The sequence below is a fragment of the Megascapheus bottae genome, chromosome 4 (assembly GCF_031878675.1).
Source record: "Megascapheus bottae isolate mThoBot1 chromosome 4, mThoBot2.hap1, whole genome shotgun sequence".
NCBI classification, from domain to species: Eukaryota; Metazoa; Chordata; class Mammalia; order Rodentia; family Geomyidae; genus Megascapheus; species Megascapheus bottae.
The window spans coordinates 72,121,781-72,139,428 of record NC_143512.1 but is presented as its reverse complement, the minus strand read 5'-3'; positions in this window follow the sequence as shown (position 1 = coordinate 72,139,428).

The following is a 17,648-nucleotide window of genomic DNA, read 5'->3' as shown; positions in this document are numbered from 1 at the left end:
TTCATGAAATTCTTCTTGTCAATTGACCACCAAAAAGCTGTAAGTGTAGCTGTGTCTCAAATGATAAATTCTTAATCTTAAGCAGGAAAGCTCAACTACAGTGCCCATGCTGAAGCCCAAACATTAGGCCCAGCACCAAAAGCAAAAACAAACAAACACAAAACAGTGCAATAACACAGCCACATGAGCTAGAAGAGAAGGCACACTACTAAGGAGCATGAGCTATATCTAATAGCAAAATTGGTGTTAAGGTCATGTAACGTAAATAACTGATTCAGATGATGTTAGAGCCTGTGAGTTTCAAAAGCACACTATCGCTTACCCATTTTGTAATGAGTATAAAAGTAAAGAAGGAATTAGAATGAATTTGTATTTAAAATACAAACTTCATGTTGGATGTTCCTAAGTAACATCTATAATGCTAGCTACTTAGAAGTCTGAGGGCTGGGATACAGCTCACTGGCAAAGCGTTTGCCTAGCAAGTGCAACATCAGGAACTGGATCTCCAGTACCAAAAAAGAAAAGCCAAAAATTACAATTTTGAAAAAATAAGGCTGAAAGCTGAGGATAAAATTTTAAAGCCTTTGGGACAGAAAATCCTTGAGACTGCACTAAAAACTCTTCCAACCAAAAAAAAAAAAAAAAAAGAGGATGTTGAGCTGAGAATCAAGTGATAGAATGCTTCCTAGAGCAAAAGAAGCTCAAGGACAGTGACCAGTTGCACATGTATACAAAAAGAAACACAGACACACACACACACACACACACACACCTCAAGGATATTTATTTATGAAACAGAGTTACAAGTCAATTAACATAATAACTTGACATTCTGAGATAAAAATAGAAAATGATTGACTTTTGTATTAATGATTATATTGTAAATAAGTGTGTTAATTGTCTCAGGAGAAAGTGGGTAATATAAAGATATTATGAGTCATAAAGAGATTTGGATTTTTATTTGTAACTGTTTTATCTGAGATAGTGAACTGCTGTCAGATAATAAGGAGAGGGCATGAAAAACCTGTCTAGAGCATGCAAAAAAGTAACTGATTTACATAGCGATGGGTAATTTTTTAATGTAAAACCTACTGAAGAACCCTGTTGAAACGCAAATGACTTTACTGCATTGAATCACATTAAATCTCATAAATAGTATAATACATGTAAATCCTAGGAAAACCATTTGTGGAGAGAAAAATAAAATGAGTTAATACTAAAGCCTACATATATTAGATAATACCTATAAAGTAGCCTTATAAAGGTAATGCATTTTATTTGCCATTTAGTGGTTGGATTTCCTACTTATAAAATTATTATAGGGATGGGCTGGCAGATATTTCAAGATGAATATTGCATCTGATTAGAACTATGAACATGAAAGGTAACTAGAATATTTTAAATAAGCAAAAGGAGATAAACTATTTTTGTTTATCCTGCATATTAATATTTTCAGAAGTCATAAAACTCAGAAATATTTTGTCATTACAACTTAATTCATTTAAACCTTTAAAGCAATGAAAGCTTTTATGCGAATATTATTTTAGCATTGTATCAACACAACCATCTAAGATGCCTAATGAATCTGGAAAACTAGAAATGAATTGTCAATGACAAACGAATTGACATCTAATAAATATTTCCACATTTGTGAATCTTTTCTAAAGGTGTTTTGTCTATGAATATCTTTTATATTGATTAACCTACTCCAGATAAAAGCACCAAGGAAAACACAGTTTAAAAAGTTGAATTTTATTTTTGTATTTTGGTACAGTGTACCAGAAGAGGAATTCTGGAGTGCTTCAGTAGATGAGAATCAGACAAGACTTAATACAGGACTTGAGTTCATAATAGGTGATTGTAGGAAATGGTTGTTGTCAGGAACTTCATGTGATTCTATGACTGAAAATGTTCCAGATGAATTTGTGACTCAAGTTTTAGAACATCTGCCTTACGAACACAAATCCCTGAGTTCAAATTCTGGAACTACCAAAATAATAGTAAGTATTGATTTCTTATACATCTCTTCTACTTTGCATACAAAATGGAAGAAGGAAAACAAGAGACAAAAAATAATCCTAATTAGCAAAGTCTCCACTATCACACATTTCAGTGAGAAGAGATGTTTGTTCATACACATTTTGAAGGATTATGACATTGAGTATGTCTCAGATATGGTCATCTGTATTTGCCTTGTTCCCAAATAAACATATTGGCCTTGCTCTATGTCGCTGTTGTATAATATTGCCTATTGCTAGCACAAAAATGCCAAAATTATAACAATAATGTTTCTTTACTTGGTTGGATTTCGTCTACAAGTTTGTTTTGGATCTAAGTCTTTTATTTTTCAAAATCTAGTGAAAATAATATGAATCATTTTTCCTTGAAGCATACATTTTTATTTAAGCAATAATCGTAAAACTTGCCTACAGCTACAGATTATTTAGCATTTATTTCTGTCTTTTGATTGGATATTTTCTAACCACCCTGCTGCCTCTCCTTCTTTTTGTTGATGACTGACCAGCTTCATTTTGATCAAAATGGTTTTGATTTTGAATGCTCTAACTTTAATACTTCCTCCTGGGATTGACTCAGAGAGTATTTAAAACTGATTTAAAAGTATCTTTTATTTGGTGGACCATATACTTTGGTAAATTAATTAGTATGATTAATCATAAGGAGTCTTCCTCTTTCATTGAGAGAAAGTTTGAAAATCAAGTATTTTTATGACTCTCTATATATCTGTTTTGCAACTATGTGTACCTTCCTCATCTTTAGAACTTACATATCTGAAGGAATTTCTGACTGATTTTCCTCTGTAAAATAAAAAAAGAGTTGACCACAAGGCTAGCATTTGAATAAGTCCTCTTGAAGTTCTATAAAAGGCTTCATAGTGCCATTATTGCTTCCATTTTCCTCTATAATAGGTTTTCACCCCATGAATTGACAAAATAAAGAGAAAAGTCATTTGCAAATGAAGTAAATAGCACTTATAAAACTAGCCACATGGGGTAGAGCTAAAATCTATTCAGAGAAGATCTGTAAATGACTTGAGGATTAAAATGAGGAGAAAAACCAGCCATAAAGACACCAAGAAGTTCAGAGTCTGATAACATTTTGAAAATAAATATTCATAACTATGTATGCAACTGAAAATGATAATGGGAACAGAACCAAGTTTGCAAGAGCAGTGAAAGCAAAATATCCAAACAATAGGATAATGTAACTTCTGTAGAGAAAAGAGACTGGAAAGCTAGTGCCTGTATCTGAAAATTTTACATCAGAGAAGTGAGGTGATTGCTCCTACTAAGAGGACAATGAAGCCACCTTATATTTCTCATCCTGAAATGATTCTACCTGGAAAATTATTTTTAATACATTCCCTATATTCCAATGATAAGGCAAACAAATGGATATGAGTTAAGCCTCTTGATCTGGCACAGAACTGGACAGTTCTGTAAAATTACCTAAGGTAGAAAATTTCCTCCAAGGAGTTCTGTTAAGCAGCAGAAGAAAGGATGGAAAGCAATGCGGTTTTGCATAAAGAATGTGTTTGCCCACTTCTACAGACAAGAGTCTGGGTTTCCCTACAAGAATCAAAAAGATTCTCTGTTTTTTTTTTCCCATCTCTTCTTATATAAGTAAACTATCTATCTATCTATCTATCTATCTATCTATCTATCTATCTATCTATCTATAGTTATATATATATACTTATATATAAGTAAATTATAATTATTCTATTCTAGGGGAAAATGTATTGAAATGTAGGATTTATAAATTCAATTACAATTTGTAATATTTGAGCAGTTGACCGGTACCAATTTTTAAGATCTCCAAATATGTGAATATACATTAAAGCTTTACATAGAGAAATATATCCATTTTGTGGGCTGGGAGTTTGCTCTAGTGGTAGAGTGCTTGCCTAGCATGCATGAAAACCTATGTTCAATTCCTCAGTACCACATACATAGAAAAGGCTTCAGAAAATCCCAAGGCAGTTCACAGTCCCTGAGTTCAAGCTCCAGAGTAGCAGAAAGAGAGAGAGAGAGAGAGAGAGAGAGAGAGAGAGAGAGAGAGAGAGAGAGAGAGAGAGAGAGTCAATTTTGTTTAAATGAGCATCAATATTTACCTATTTATTACTAGCCATCCATGACTTGTGTCCTGTAAAATGAAGTGCAAAAGTATGGGTTCATGTATGTGCTTGCAATAAGTTCTTCTCAATTAATTGTACAGGGTCATTCTGCTCCAGTATGGTACTCACTGGTTATAATGTTGTTTTAGTTTTGAGTGAGTAATACCCAACAAGAATTTGCATTGAAAATTGGAAAAGATTACTTCTTAAAATAGAAATAATTTAGTAGTATATTTATTTCCTTGCTATGTAATGAAAGGAAGCAAGTACCTCATTTCCTTATTGTCAGCTCATTTGCTTTCATCTACTGCTATGGCATGTGGTTACTTTTTCAGATCTCCAGGACCACTAGGACTACTTTTTTCTTGTTTTTGATAACCAAGTCTTAGTGTCTTTATATCATTAAATGACACTCTTGGATAACTTCCTCTATTGGGAAAACCAGTACCCTATATGAAAATTGTATCATTAAGTTCAGACTGGTCATAAACCAAGTGGCGAATGATTTATTTTTTGTTTCTTTTTTTTTCAGTCATCTAGAATTCTTTTTTTGTTTTATTTTTTATTTTTTTCATATATTTTTATTGTAATTAATAGAAGGGTTACATGATATTTGCCAGATAGAAGGTGCATTAATTCACATACATTTCTCATGTCTTGGTCCCCGTTTCCCTCCCCCGCACCACAACCCCTCATCTTGTTTTCCCTCCTTCCCTATCCAATTTCAAATAACCAAATACAAATATATCCAATATATCAGATAACAAAGTGAGATACTGTAACAATATGAGATAACCAAGGGACAGCAAAAGAGATGAGAGATAACATAGTACATTAAGGACAACAATCACTCATTATATGACTTTTGTTTCTATATCCTAGAGATCCTTTCATTTAATGTCATACTATATGGCCTTATGTATCTAGGTTTTGCTCTACTGCAAATCTCTGCTAGGAGAGCCCAAGGTTTCTACTGATTATGACAAATGAGGGAAACCATTGAGCCTATGTTCGAGTCTGGCCTACTTCACTTAATATGATTTTTTTCTAAGTCTTTCCATTTCCTAACAAATGGAGCAATGTCATTCTGACAGCTGCATAGAATTCCATTGTGTACAAACACCACATCTTGTTGATCCACTCATCAACTGAGGGACATCTGGGTTGGTTCCACATCTTTGCTATGGTAAATAGTGCTGCAATGAACATCGTTGTGCTGGTGGATTTAGTATGTCCTTATTTCTGGACAACTGGGTAAGTGCCTAGTAGTGGAATTGCAGGGTCATAGGGGAGCTCTATGTTTAATCTTTTGAGGAACTGCCATAGTGCTTTCCATAGTGGTTGAATGAGTTTGCACTCCCACCAACAGTGTAGTAGTGATCCCTCTTGGCCACCAGCATCTTTTGTTGTTAGTTTTCTTGATTCTGGCCATTCTAAATTAAAGCAGAACTGAGGAAATGGAAAAACCTCCCATGCTCCTGGATTAGAAGAATCAACATCGTGAAAATGACAATCTTGCCAAGGGCTATCTACAGATTCAACGTAATACCCATCAATATCCCAATGGCATTCTTTAAAGAAATAGAAGAGGCAATCTAAAATTTCATATGGAATAATAAAAGACCCCGTATAGCAAAAACACTTCTTAGCAGAAAGAACAGCAAGGGAGGAATTTCAATTCCAAACTTTAGACTCTATTACAGAGCTATAGTTATCAAAACAGCTTGGTACTAGCACAAGAACAGACCTGAAGACTAATGGAGTAGAACTGAGGACCCAGATATTAAACCACAGACCTATGGCCACCTAATCTTTGACAAGGGAGCCAAAAAAATAGAATGGAAGAAAGACAGCCTCTTCAACAAGTGGTGCTGGCAGAACTGGTTAAGCAGCTGCAGAAAACTAAAGCTGGATCCTTCTTTGTCACCCTGCACTAGAATTAACTCCAAATGGATCAAAGACCACAAGGTAAAAGCTGACACACTGAAAACTTTACAAGAAGGAATAGGAGATACACTAGGCCTCCTTGGCACAGGTCACAACTTTCTTAATAAAGACCAAGAATCACAACAAATCAGAGAAACGCTGGATAAGTGGGACTGCATTAAAATGCAGAGCTTTTGTATGGCAAAGGACATAGTTAGTAAATTAAATAGGAAGCCTACAGAATGGGAGAAGATCTTCACCTACCATACAATGGACAAAGGCCTCATATCTAAAATATATCAACAACTCAAAAAATCGAATCACTCCAAAACTAATCTCCAAAGTAACAACCATCGCATTAAAAGATGGGCCAAAGACTTAAAGAGAGTCTTCTCTGAAGAAGAAACCAAAATGGCCTATAGACACATGAAGAAATGCTCGACATCTCTGGTCATAAAAGAAGTTCAAATCAAAAGAACTCTAAGATTCCACCTCATCTAAAATTCTTAATGTTACATATATGGCTAGAAACTTCAGAAGTTACCATGATCAAACCATTATAAAATGGTTGAAGCTGTTCTTTTCAGATGGTAATAGCAATAAGGAGCAAACACTTACACAAGCACATGTACAATGCCATCATGTGCCTGGTACTGCTCTGTGCTCTTTGTATGGAGTCACACACAGACATCACAACACTTAGAAAAGTATGAGAAATATTTAACACTGGCATAAGTAGGCTGGTAAATGATAGAATCAGAACCAAACCCAGGCTGACTTAGGACAAGCATGAGATTCTTAGTTCAAACCCTGATATCAATGAAGAAAAGGTTCATTATATAGTTTTTCACTTCTATTATAAACACTAAATCTACATATAAGTAATAAAAATTTGACTCTCACACTGCGTTTGTATTTTCTGATGGGATTTTATCAATAAAATTTTAGGATTTCCAAGCCCTTTATTTTGATAAATGTTACCAATAAATGAACTAATACATACTTGTAGTTAAACATGGCAGTAAGAACAGTGACTTTTGTGTGTGTGTGTGTGTTCCATTGGGTACTTAGTATATGATTAACAAATGGTATATATGTTACACAAACTGTTTAAGCTAACTCAAAAATACATTTGTACATCATAAATACACTGTTGCATTCAAACTCCTTTGCACATCTACATATTAATAAGTGTACATGTTATATTCAAACTTTAAAATATACACATTGTTAGATAGCTACATAATGACAATCAAGTTACCTATTGTTTCTAATTTCATGCCAATACTTAAGCCTTTTGTATCAATACAAGTGGAAATGTCAATAATTGAGGATATAAAAATAACTCAGAATCTTAAAAGCATTTTTCTCTACTTCAGTTTTCACTTTCTAAAGGGCAAATGGAAATTTAACCAAATTTGCCTTTAACTTTAGGCAAAAGTTAACTAAAATGGGAGAAATTCCTTTCTTTAATTATAAGATCATTGCTATAAATGAAATAATTTTGCATTTTGATTAGCAACCTCAAGTATATCTCAGAAGAAAGTATTTGAAACACACGGTTTGTGAAAAACTTTTACTTAAAATGCCTTCAAAAAGATGCAACAACCATACTCACAAAGACATGAGGTTGGAAATGAACTTTACAAGTGGAAAGGGGCGGAGGCCTAGGAGCAGATTCCTGGGCTCCCAGGGACAAACGAGGGAGGGGTTAATAAGGTTCAACAGGAAAATGTATTCACTCCTTACTTCTGTGACTGTAAGCCCTCCCTACATGGCCATTCCAACACCTAAATAAGATATCTAACCAGACTGAATGCCTTTATATTTCCTGTCTGGATTCTCTAAGTGTTTTCATGTGCTGGTAGATAGGAAAATGTAAAAATAAATAAATAAATAAAAAACACAGGGGGATTGATCCTGTGACCTGAGTTTCATTAGCAGGGCACATTTAATGAATTGAGTTATTAGCATGGTCACAGGGATGGCTGGACCTTAATTCATTGACTCATGGATACTATCATAGCACCATACTGTCTCAGTGATTTTATACCTGTATGTAGCGTATGTAGGCTCAGATCTTTTGCTTTATTTTTAATATGGACAGTCACCAATACTGCTCGATCTTTTTCAATTACATCTTGTTATTTCATAAAGTACAAATGCATAATTTTAATGACCTGTACAACTTGCGTGCAGACCTTAAAGGAGAATATTTAGGCATTTAAAACACACTTTTCTTATGATCTTGGCCTCAAACACAGAACCTTGTGCATGCTAGGCAAGAACTCTCCTACTCTATATTCAGTGTATATTAGCATTATAAGATATCCTATTATGCTAATTGTACTACCTTTAATTTGAAATCCAGGCATCAATTAGATTGGGGTTATCCATATAAACACTGGAGTATTACTAATGATAAGTTTGTTATTCTGTATAACACATATTTTAGGAATATAAAAATTCCAAATGACTTAAACATATCACAGTAAAAATTAGACATAGGACCTAACAGAATCTAAGCTGATTATTTACTCTTTGGACATTTAAATGTTTTCACTTGACTGTGAGAATGAGCTCTTCAATATTAATATTAGTAAAGTACTGGCCAGACAGTACCAAATTTGAAGCCTACTGATGAGTTATAATAAATATTTCAGTGAGGGCCGGGAGTTTGGCCTAGTGGTAGAGTGCTTGCCTAGCATGCACGGAGCCCGGGTTCGATTCCTCGGTACCATATTCAAAGAAAAAAAAAAAGCCGGAAGTGGAGCTAAAGCTCAAGTGGCAGAGCTCTAGCCTTGAGAAAGTCCAAGGACAGTGCTCAGGCCCTGAGCTCAAGCCCAGGACTGGCAAAATAAATAAATAAAATAAATAAATAAATAAATAAATAAATAAATAAATAAATATTTCAGTGAACATTTAAATTCCGATGAGACTGGCTATGTTTCTCACATCCTACAAGCTTTCCTACATTCCACATGCTATTATGCACTTGCTGGGTTGCATGGGATTATAGCAGAGGAACTTCAAACGAATGATCAGTTTTTTTTTCCCCCTAGTAAACAGAATAAAGCCCATTGCCTGTTAGTTCTATGACATGAAAGAAGTGGTAGCTTCCACTGGTATTTCAAGGAAATCACTTTTCTCCACCCTGGTAGAATATTTTCCCATCGACTTCTAAAGCAGTGATGACTGACTTGAATGGGGACAGAAAGTATTCATTTTTTTGGTAGAAAACAAGGCATAATAGACACCAAGATTAAGTATTGTCAAGATAGACATAGGGCAAGCCCTGCCATTCTATGAAATGGATATAAACTTTGCAAGTGCTCTGTTCCCTTTGTTCAGATGATTTGAGACACACAACTACTGCAGAGTAAAGACAGGCAGCCTCCCCAAAGAAGGAAAAGTACCATATTTTCCCATTGAAAGTTTTGTGGCTGAGTTCAAACGCTACTTCTTTTTACTAAAGGCAATGCATTTTTTTTCCCAAAATGTGTTACTTTAGACAAAGACTGAGGATATCCTGATATCCTCAGGATAACAAGCTAGTGAGGGAATCCCATATCTGACAATTGATTGACACATGTGAACACATCAATTCTTGTCCTTCAGCTTTGAGGATAGTGATTTTCTCTTTTTTTTGTGAGAGCTTTTATATATGTGAGTTTTGGAGAGTGATTTTTCTGACCTTTGATTTGTCACCATAGAAATAACCTTTGATGACACCACAGATCTTTCTGATCAAGCATCACATTTCATTGGCTTCTTGTGCTAAGATGTAACCTGGGCTGTCACTTCACAGTGACAAATTAGATTGCCAACAAGGGTAAACACTACTTAGGTTGGATGAGGCAGTCTATCAGCTGCCTGGAGGAGAAGAGGCACCTATGACTTAACTGTAGCTTAGACACAGATCGCATTGGAAGGATCAACCATATGAAATTTATGATGCAAATGTATTTCTGCAAGAAGTGTGTTTGATTCCCAATTTTAGAGCAAGTATTAAGGAATGGCTTCTTAAGCATAACATAAAAACCTAACAGTATGTTGTACCATAGGGTGCAATTGATCTTGACAGAGAGGATGGATGAAGAAAATGAATGATTTCTTGAAACATGTTTCAACGGCACATTCTGAGCCTCCTCCTTCACGAGTCTGCATGGTATGAGAACTGAGGTGGCTGTGTCATAATCAAACAGAAACCGTCTGCTGATTTTCACTGACTTCCTACCTTAGGCAAGCAAGACACAGACACACACAAGGGCATTATCTTTCTGCCCATGCTGTTGACCTCTGAGAACATTCTCCTTCCTTAAAAGAATGTCTCTGCATGGGATTCTGATTCTTCTTCAGTTCTATGTGTGTGTTCTAATTGCCTGGAATCCAAGCGGCTCTTCAAAAACTCAAAATCCCTCTGTACAAATGCAAGTCTAGGGTCATCTTTTTGAATCTGGTATTCAGCCACAGTGGCATATGTTAAATGAGTTCTGGATTGTGATTTATTTATTTATTTTTATTGTGGAGCTTGGGGCTTGAAGTCAGGGTCTGGGCACCAAAGCTCAATGATTTGACTCAAGGCTTGCATCCTACCTCTGCCTATGCTGGCTTTGAACACAGAAACGGGGCTCCCGAGTAGCCAAGATGGAAGGTGGGAGTCACCAGCATCCTGCTGTGAATTCTGGATATTTTGTCAGGCCCACTTCCTACAGTTCAACACATTGCATGGCTGGCTATCAATAGATGCCACTCAAGTGCCAGATCCCAGGAATCTCACAGTTAACTGAACCATGTGTTACAGCTTTACCTCATTCTCCCAAACCTCTCGCTGTTTCTAGAGGATCATCTTGATGGCTGTGTCTGTGAGAGGGTGGCTCACTGTTTAGCTACTAGTTCTAAATAGCCTTACCACCTGGCCTACAGAATCTGAGCACTTCAAGGTACCTTGGGTTTTTATTACACAGAGACAAGCTATGGTTATTAGTGACTTATTTTTTTTTATTCCTTGACTCTCCTTTGTTTAACTATGTTTTGTCTTTCTGTCTTCACTGAATTGCAAATTGAGAACCCTTTTTTCACTTGTATCTTGAAGTGAAATAATACATTTACAAAATTACTGCTTTGTACCTGGTTGTCAGAACAATTATCAATTACATGTTCTAATAAAAAGTTTAATGGGGTCTGGTACCACATGACTATATTTCCAGGTACTCAGGAGGATGAAATGTGAAGATTGTGGTTCAAAGACAACCCAAGCAGAAAAGAATCCTAAAATCAATTATCATCAAGTAACTTACTCAAAAGCCAGAAGTGGAGGTATGGCTACAGTAAGAAAGCAATATCCTTGAGCACAGAGGTTAATGAACAGCACCCTGATCCTGAGTTCAAATCCCAGTGCCAACACACACACACACACACACACACACGCACACACACACACACACAATTTGCTTACTACCATTTATGTATGTTTACATGTATTTGTTTTCTTATGTATTTTTGGTTGTACTAAGGATTGAATTCAGTGCTTAATAATTGTGCACTCTCTACCACTTGTCCATCACCCATAGCCATTTTTAGTTTGTGTGTGTGTGTGTGAGTGTGTGTGTGTGTGTGTGTGTGTGTGTGTGTGTGTGTCTTTTAGGAATTGGCTCTCTCGTTATTCCCTAATAGTGTCTCAAGATTTTGTTAGGGACTGTCCTTGGACAACAGTAGTCACACCTGCACATCCTGGTAGCTAGGGAAACAGGCACATACCACTTCTACGATCTTACTGAAGAGATTATGTTCTCAATAACATTTTGCCTGGATTGGCCTCAAAGAACAAGCTTCCCCATTTCCAGTTATGATCATCCAGCTCTTTTGTCCAAAGCCTTAGTTTATGTATGTGAAAAACCAAGATCTGTAACTTTAGTCTTGTTTGAGTCAAATCTTCAATTTGAGAGAAATTATATTTGCAAAAAGTGATGGCAAAGCAATCATAAAAATCTAATCATAGTGTAGTTGATGCATTTATTCCTCTGCATAATATAAATATTTTTACTCTAATTCTAAAATAGACATTATTATTTCTAATACTTTTTTCTTGTAATTTTTCCTGTTATATCACATATCCTGTCTTATCCTGTAAATACTTCCTTTCCAAGGCTCCCATCTCTTGTTAAATTTCCAGGATTTCCAGGTTCATAGAAGTCGACTTTATACTGCAATTTTTATTACTCTAAAACCATTAGAAGAATATCAATGCTTCTCTGAGTTGTTTTTCTTTTAAGGAAATGTAATATATTTGATGAATTAAAAGGATAGGGATAGCAGCATATTGGATTACCCGATAATTTTTCCTTTTCAAATATTTTATATTGAAGAGGATTGATTTGTGGAGAACATTTTAAAGCCAATTTCATCTTTGTTTCTAGAAAAAATACATTTTGTCCGAGAAAGCTATTGACATTTCATCAGGAGAAATAGATTCAGAATTGCTGCACAGTAAAATCTTTCTTAGCAATAGTTCTCTATCTTTTGCCACAGACAATGCAATTGACCTTGGGTCGGAGGATAAAGAGCTGCCATTATGAAGTAGCAGAATAAATGGTTGCCTTCCTCTGCTAAATTTTTTTTCTTTTCTTTTTTCTTTTTTGCATCAGAGAGCTCCTTGAGTAATGATGTTAGATGAAGCACAATGCAATAGCTGTAAATACCTCAAATTATTAAGTTATTTTATCTCTTTAAAACTAAATTATTAAATCTGTAGACCTATCAAGAAGAAAAACAGAACATTAAATATATTTAGAAATAATTAACCTAAGTGAAATAGGACTTGGAAGTATTATGTAACCTAAACATATAACAGGTCAATGTCATAACTCCAAATTATTCATCCGTGGATATTTTTTTCATTGAAGAGCAGGAAGCCAAACTCACATAAATATTTCCATTTCATAGGAACAATTCAAATATAAAGGCATTATTTCTCTTTCCATTATTTGTAACATTTCTTAACTGGAAAAAAATTTAGATCAAATAATTATTAAATTAATTTAGATAATCTGAAAATAGTACTTAAAATATACAATTATTTAAATCATTATATTATACTAAACAAGAAGGATCATATAACACAACTTGAATGTTCTTAGCTTTTGTGTATTGTATGTGTGTGAATTACTATATATGTTTTTCTGGGGACTTAATATGGTATGCAATTACTGTATTGTTTACCTAATCTATTTTTATTTATTTTTACTTAAATATAGATTATAATCATATCTATGAATATTCCAAGTAACATGGATATAATGGAAAAGTAACTATTAAAGTAAAGAATATGGCATGTTTTCTAATTTTGGTTGCCACTGAGTTAAGGTACAATTAAGTACACTATCTCAGATATCAAGAATTGAAATTATTATTATTATATCTTCATTGATGAGTCTTACATTCTTGTTTTTGTCATTTATTTTTCTGGATCTGGCTTTTCAAGCATCACCATTAGCTACATAGCTGTCTTTTAACCTCCAGAACTTTTTTGTTGTATATATATATATTCTTGTCCTACAAAACAGTTCATATTGTTAGTCTATATATTCTGTAAGTTTGAAAGACTTTCACTAATTAGAACACTACATATAAATCTCTCTTAATTGAATTTGGATAGCTAATGTATTAACTTCAGTATGCATTGGTGACTCTAGGGATTATTATTGTTAAAGGTGCTGTTAATGTAAAACTATAGCTTCTGTTCATTTTCTATCAAGTAATACAACTTTATTGTACTGGGTATGTGACAAAGAAGAAGATATAAAGCAAAACTAAGAGTAATCACTTGAAGTATAATTAATAATCCAATTACAGAAGGTAAAAAATATTCTAATAGTACACATTCGAATATTGAGTGTGAGTTTCGGTTATGACTAGAGAGAAATAACTTTGACACTTACTTTAGATTTCTCATATTCTTAATGTACTATGTGACGTTATTTCTTTTCTCTTCTTTCCCCATTTTATATCATGTTGTTACTGTATCTGACTTTGGTATATGGTATACTGTATATACATACATATATTTGTATAAGTATATAAATATACATACATATATAAATATATGTATGTAAATATGTATATATAAATCTGTTCACTTGAAATAGGGAAGGGAAGGATAAAAACAAGATGATTGAGAGTGGATGGGGGAGGAAAAATGGGAGAAAAACATGGGAAGGGCTATCAATGTTCAAGAAATAATGTATCGACTACCAGATTAATTGTAATCCTTCTATATATTACCCTGACAATAAAATACAATAATAAAAAATACTTGAAAAAAGTGTTGAACTGATCCAAAGAATAGTAAAGAGTTTTAGGAGAAGAAAGGATGAAATCTGAAATAATCATCTCAGACATGGGGAATGGAATATACTAAAGACATTGCTTTCTATCACATTATCATAGATTTTGATAAGTCAATAACAATGTTTAAAGTTTTTCCCTTCAGCACAGTTTTATAGCAGAACTTGTTAGAAAGTAGATTATCCATGGGTAGACTTTTGCTAAGTTCTAGTACAACTTCTGTTCTAGCTTCAACTTTTGAGAACAGAAGTTGAAGCTGTATAGAAAAGGATTGCTATTTTAGTAGAACACATCTAAATCCATATTTATTTTTTTTGTAGAAATAACCTGACATACCACTAGTAGCCTTCATACTAATCTTTCTAATCATATTCTTTTCCCTCTAGCATCTACAGCCAACACAGTAGCTTAAATTATTATTTTATATTTAGGTCATATCATCCCACACTTTTGTTCAAAAGCCTATCTCCAAAACTTTATGAAAAATATGTACTTAAATCCCCCTCCTTTCCTGACATCAGCCTCCAGCTCTCATAGCAATAGCTATACATGCTCTGATCTGGCTTCAGTGGGACGTTTTTTTTCTGACTAGTACTTTCTTAACTATGGAGATACATTAATGTTTTCCACAAATCTTAAATTTTAGTCATGTCTATCCCAACAATCCATTTAGCTCTATACCTTAACATCTCTTGCACATACACATTTTTATCTCTTGTACCTCTAACCCTCTAAGTTATTCTGTCATGTTACTTAATATTATACTTTTTTTTAGCTTCCTCATTCTAAAATTCCAATGAGAAAGAAATGGCTTTGTTACATTTATTTATTGATGCATTTCAAGTGGTTAGGTCATTTCCTGGTATGCAGAAAAAATTCAATAAACATTCATTACCCTCAGGAGTAAGGTTGGTTATTTCTTCTATTTTGCTCTGTGGGATTTTGTTTTGTTTTGTCTTTTGTTTTAAATTTTGCTTCTTGAAATAAACCTAAAAGGAGTTTGCTCCTCTGGTATTGTATCAGTACCCTACATCCAAGGTAATATTTCATTATTTAGAACTTCCTTATAGAAATCCATCATTCTGAAATAACCATTTCTTTCCACAATTCTCTCTTGTCAAAGCTGTCATATATGAAGACTGTGTTTCAACTCTGGTTAGGCTCAGTGCTTTTAATGGTATATTATTTTCCTAATATGTCACTGTCTTAGTATTTAAATGTGTTTTTAATCTAGTAATATATACAGTAAAGTGACCTAAAGGTGCAAAATGTATAACTTTAAAGGGGCTCAAAGAATAAGCAATAAAACTTTTACTAACTCTACTTCTATGTGAAATATGTCACACATTTTTATCTTCTCTATGCATTCTGATGCTTGATAAATTAGGGTAATATAAGGTGATTCAAATGCACAGTGATCTCTAACTTACAAATATTTTACAAACCAGGATTTATTGTTTTTTGTAAGTTTTCTAATTTCAAGGTAATGTTATTATTCTCTATGTTCTGAAATTTTGTCTTTGGATAATTACAATGTGTTCTAAGATTCAAATCTGGGGCAGAATGCTCTTTCAAACCCAAATTCATAGATCTAACTTTTCACTAACATTTTCTTGTAAACACTGAAAGGATCTCCCAAAATGAGTGTCAGTATGTATATATGTATACATATGTATATGTAGATATATGCATGTATATATGTATATATATATACTTCCTGATATAATATATGTCATGTATATATGTTTATATACATGGGTATATTTTATGTGTGTGTGTATATATATGTGTATATACACTGTAATTTCCTCTTATTTCAAGTCTACTATTACTATTCCAGCTTAATCTTTTCTATCTCAACAAAGAACAATACAGTCTTTTTTTTGAAGTTTGAAGTGTTGAGATCATTCATATTGTTCCATCTTTTTAATAACCATCATCCCATGTCTTGACTATGTGAGTTTAGCAATCTCCTGAAAAATCAGCTGACACTTTCCCAATTTTTAATTCTCCTACTTCCAAACTGTTTCTCTTTGGATAATTACAATGTAATTTCTCCTAAACATGAAAACTGATCACAGGAATCTTACAATTTCTCAGTATTTTCGTATTATTTCTAGAATAAAGTCTAAAGTATTTTTTCTCCTCATAGTCCCAATCTCTTCTAGAACTCTCTAAGCTCTCATCTTAATACTCTGTTCCAGCTACATAGTACTGTCTTCAATTCTCTTTGTACACATTGTTCTTTCTATCCTTGTTCTTGTTACTCTTGGCTTCTTTTTTCTTTCTTTCTTTTTTTTTTTTCTGTCAGTTTTGGGGCTTGAGCTCTGAGCCTGGGTGCTGTCCCTGAGCTCCTGAGCCCAAGACTAGAGTTCTACACTTGAGCCATAGTGCCACTTCTATTTTTCTGGTGGTTAATTAATGATAAGAATTTCACAGACTTTTTTTTTTTCCCTAGGCTGGCTTTGAACTACAATCCTGAGATTTTAAGCTCCTGAGTTATTAGGATTAGAGGTGTGAGCCAGCAGTGCTGGCTACTCATGGCTTTTACACGTCACCATTTCTTGGCCTTTAAAGCTCCTTGCTTGCCCAGCACGGTGGCTCATGCCTGTAATCCTAGCTACTCAGGAGGCTGAAATCTGAGGATCAAGGTTAAAAGCCAGCCTGGACACAAAAGGACCTGAGACTCTTATCTCCAATTAACCACTAGAAAAGGGAAATGGAGCTTGGCTTAAGGGAAAGGTGATAACCTTGAGCTGAAGAGCTAAGGGACAAAGTCCAGTTCCATGGGTAGGGAGGGAGCCTTGTGCTGAAGAGCTCAGGGACAGCACCCAGGCTAAGTTTAAACTCCATGACCCATCCAAAAAAAAAAAAAAAAAAGCTCTTTGCCTGACATATCAGCACCTCAGCCCCCTGTTCTTTAGATCATGATGATCATGTATTAAATGACCTCTCCTCCAATGGAGACCTTTCTGCTTCAACTCATCACATCAAATGTAACCCTTCACTGTCCCACCTATGATATTTCAGCTCAGTACATTTGATTTCCTGTAAAACATCAATATCTATTTTCCAAATAATAAAATTCCAGGTCAGTAATGTGTATTCTTGTATTTTAAACCACATTATTTATATTATACAAACATCTAAACACTTCTTTATGTTGATGTATGGATCATTTTATTATGTGCATATAATTGTGAAGAAAATGCTACAAAATGAAATTACTGAAATGGCACAA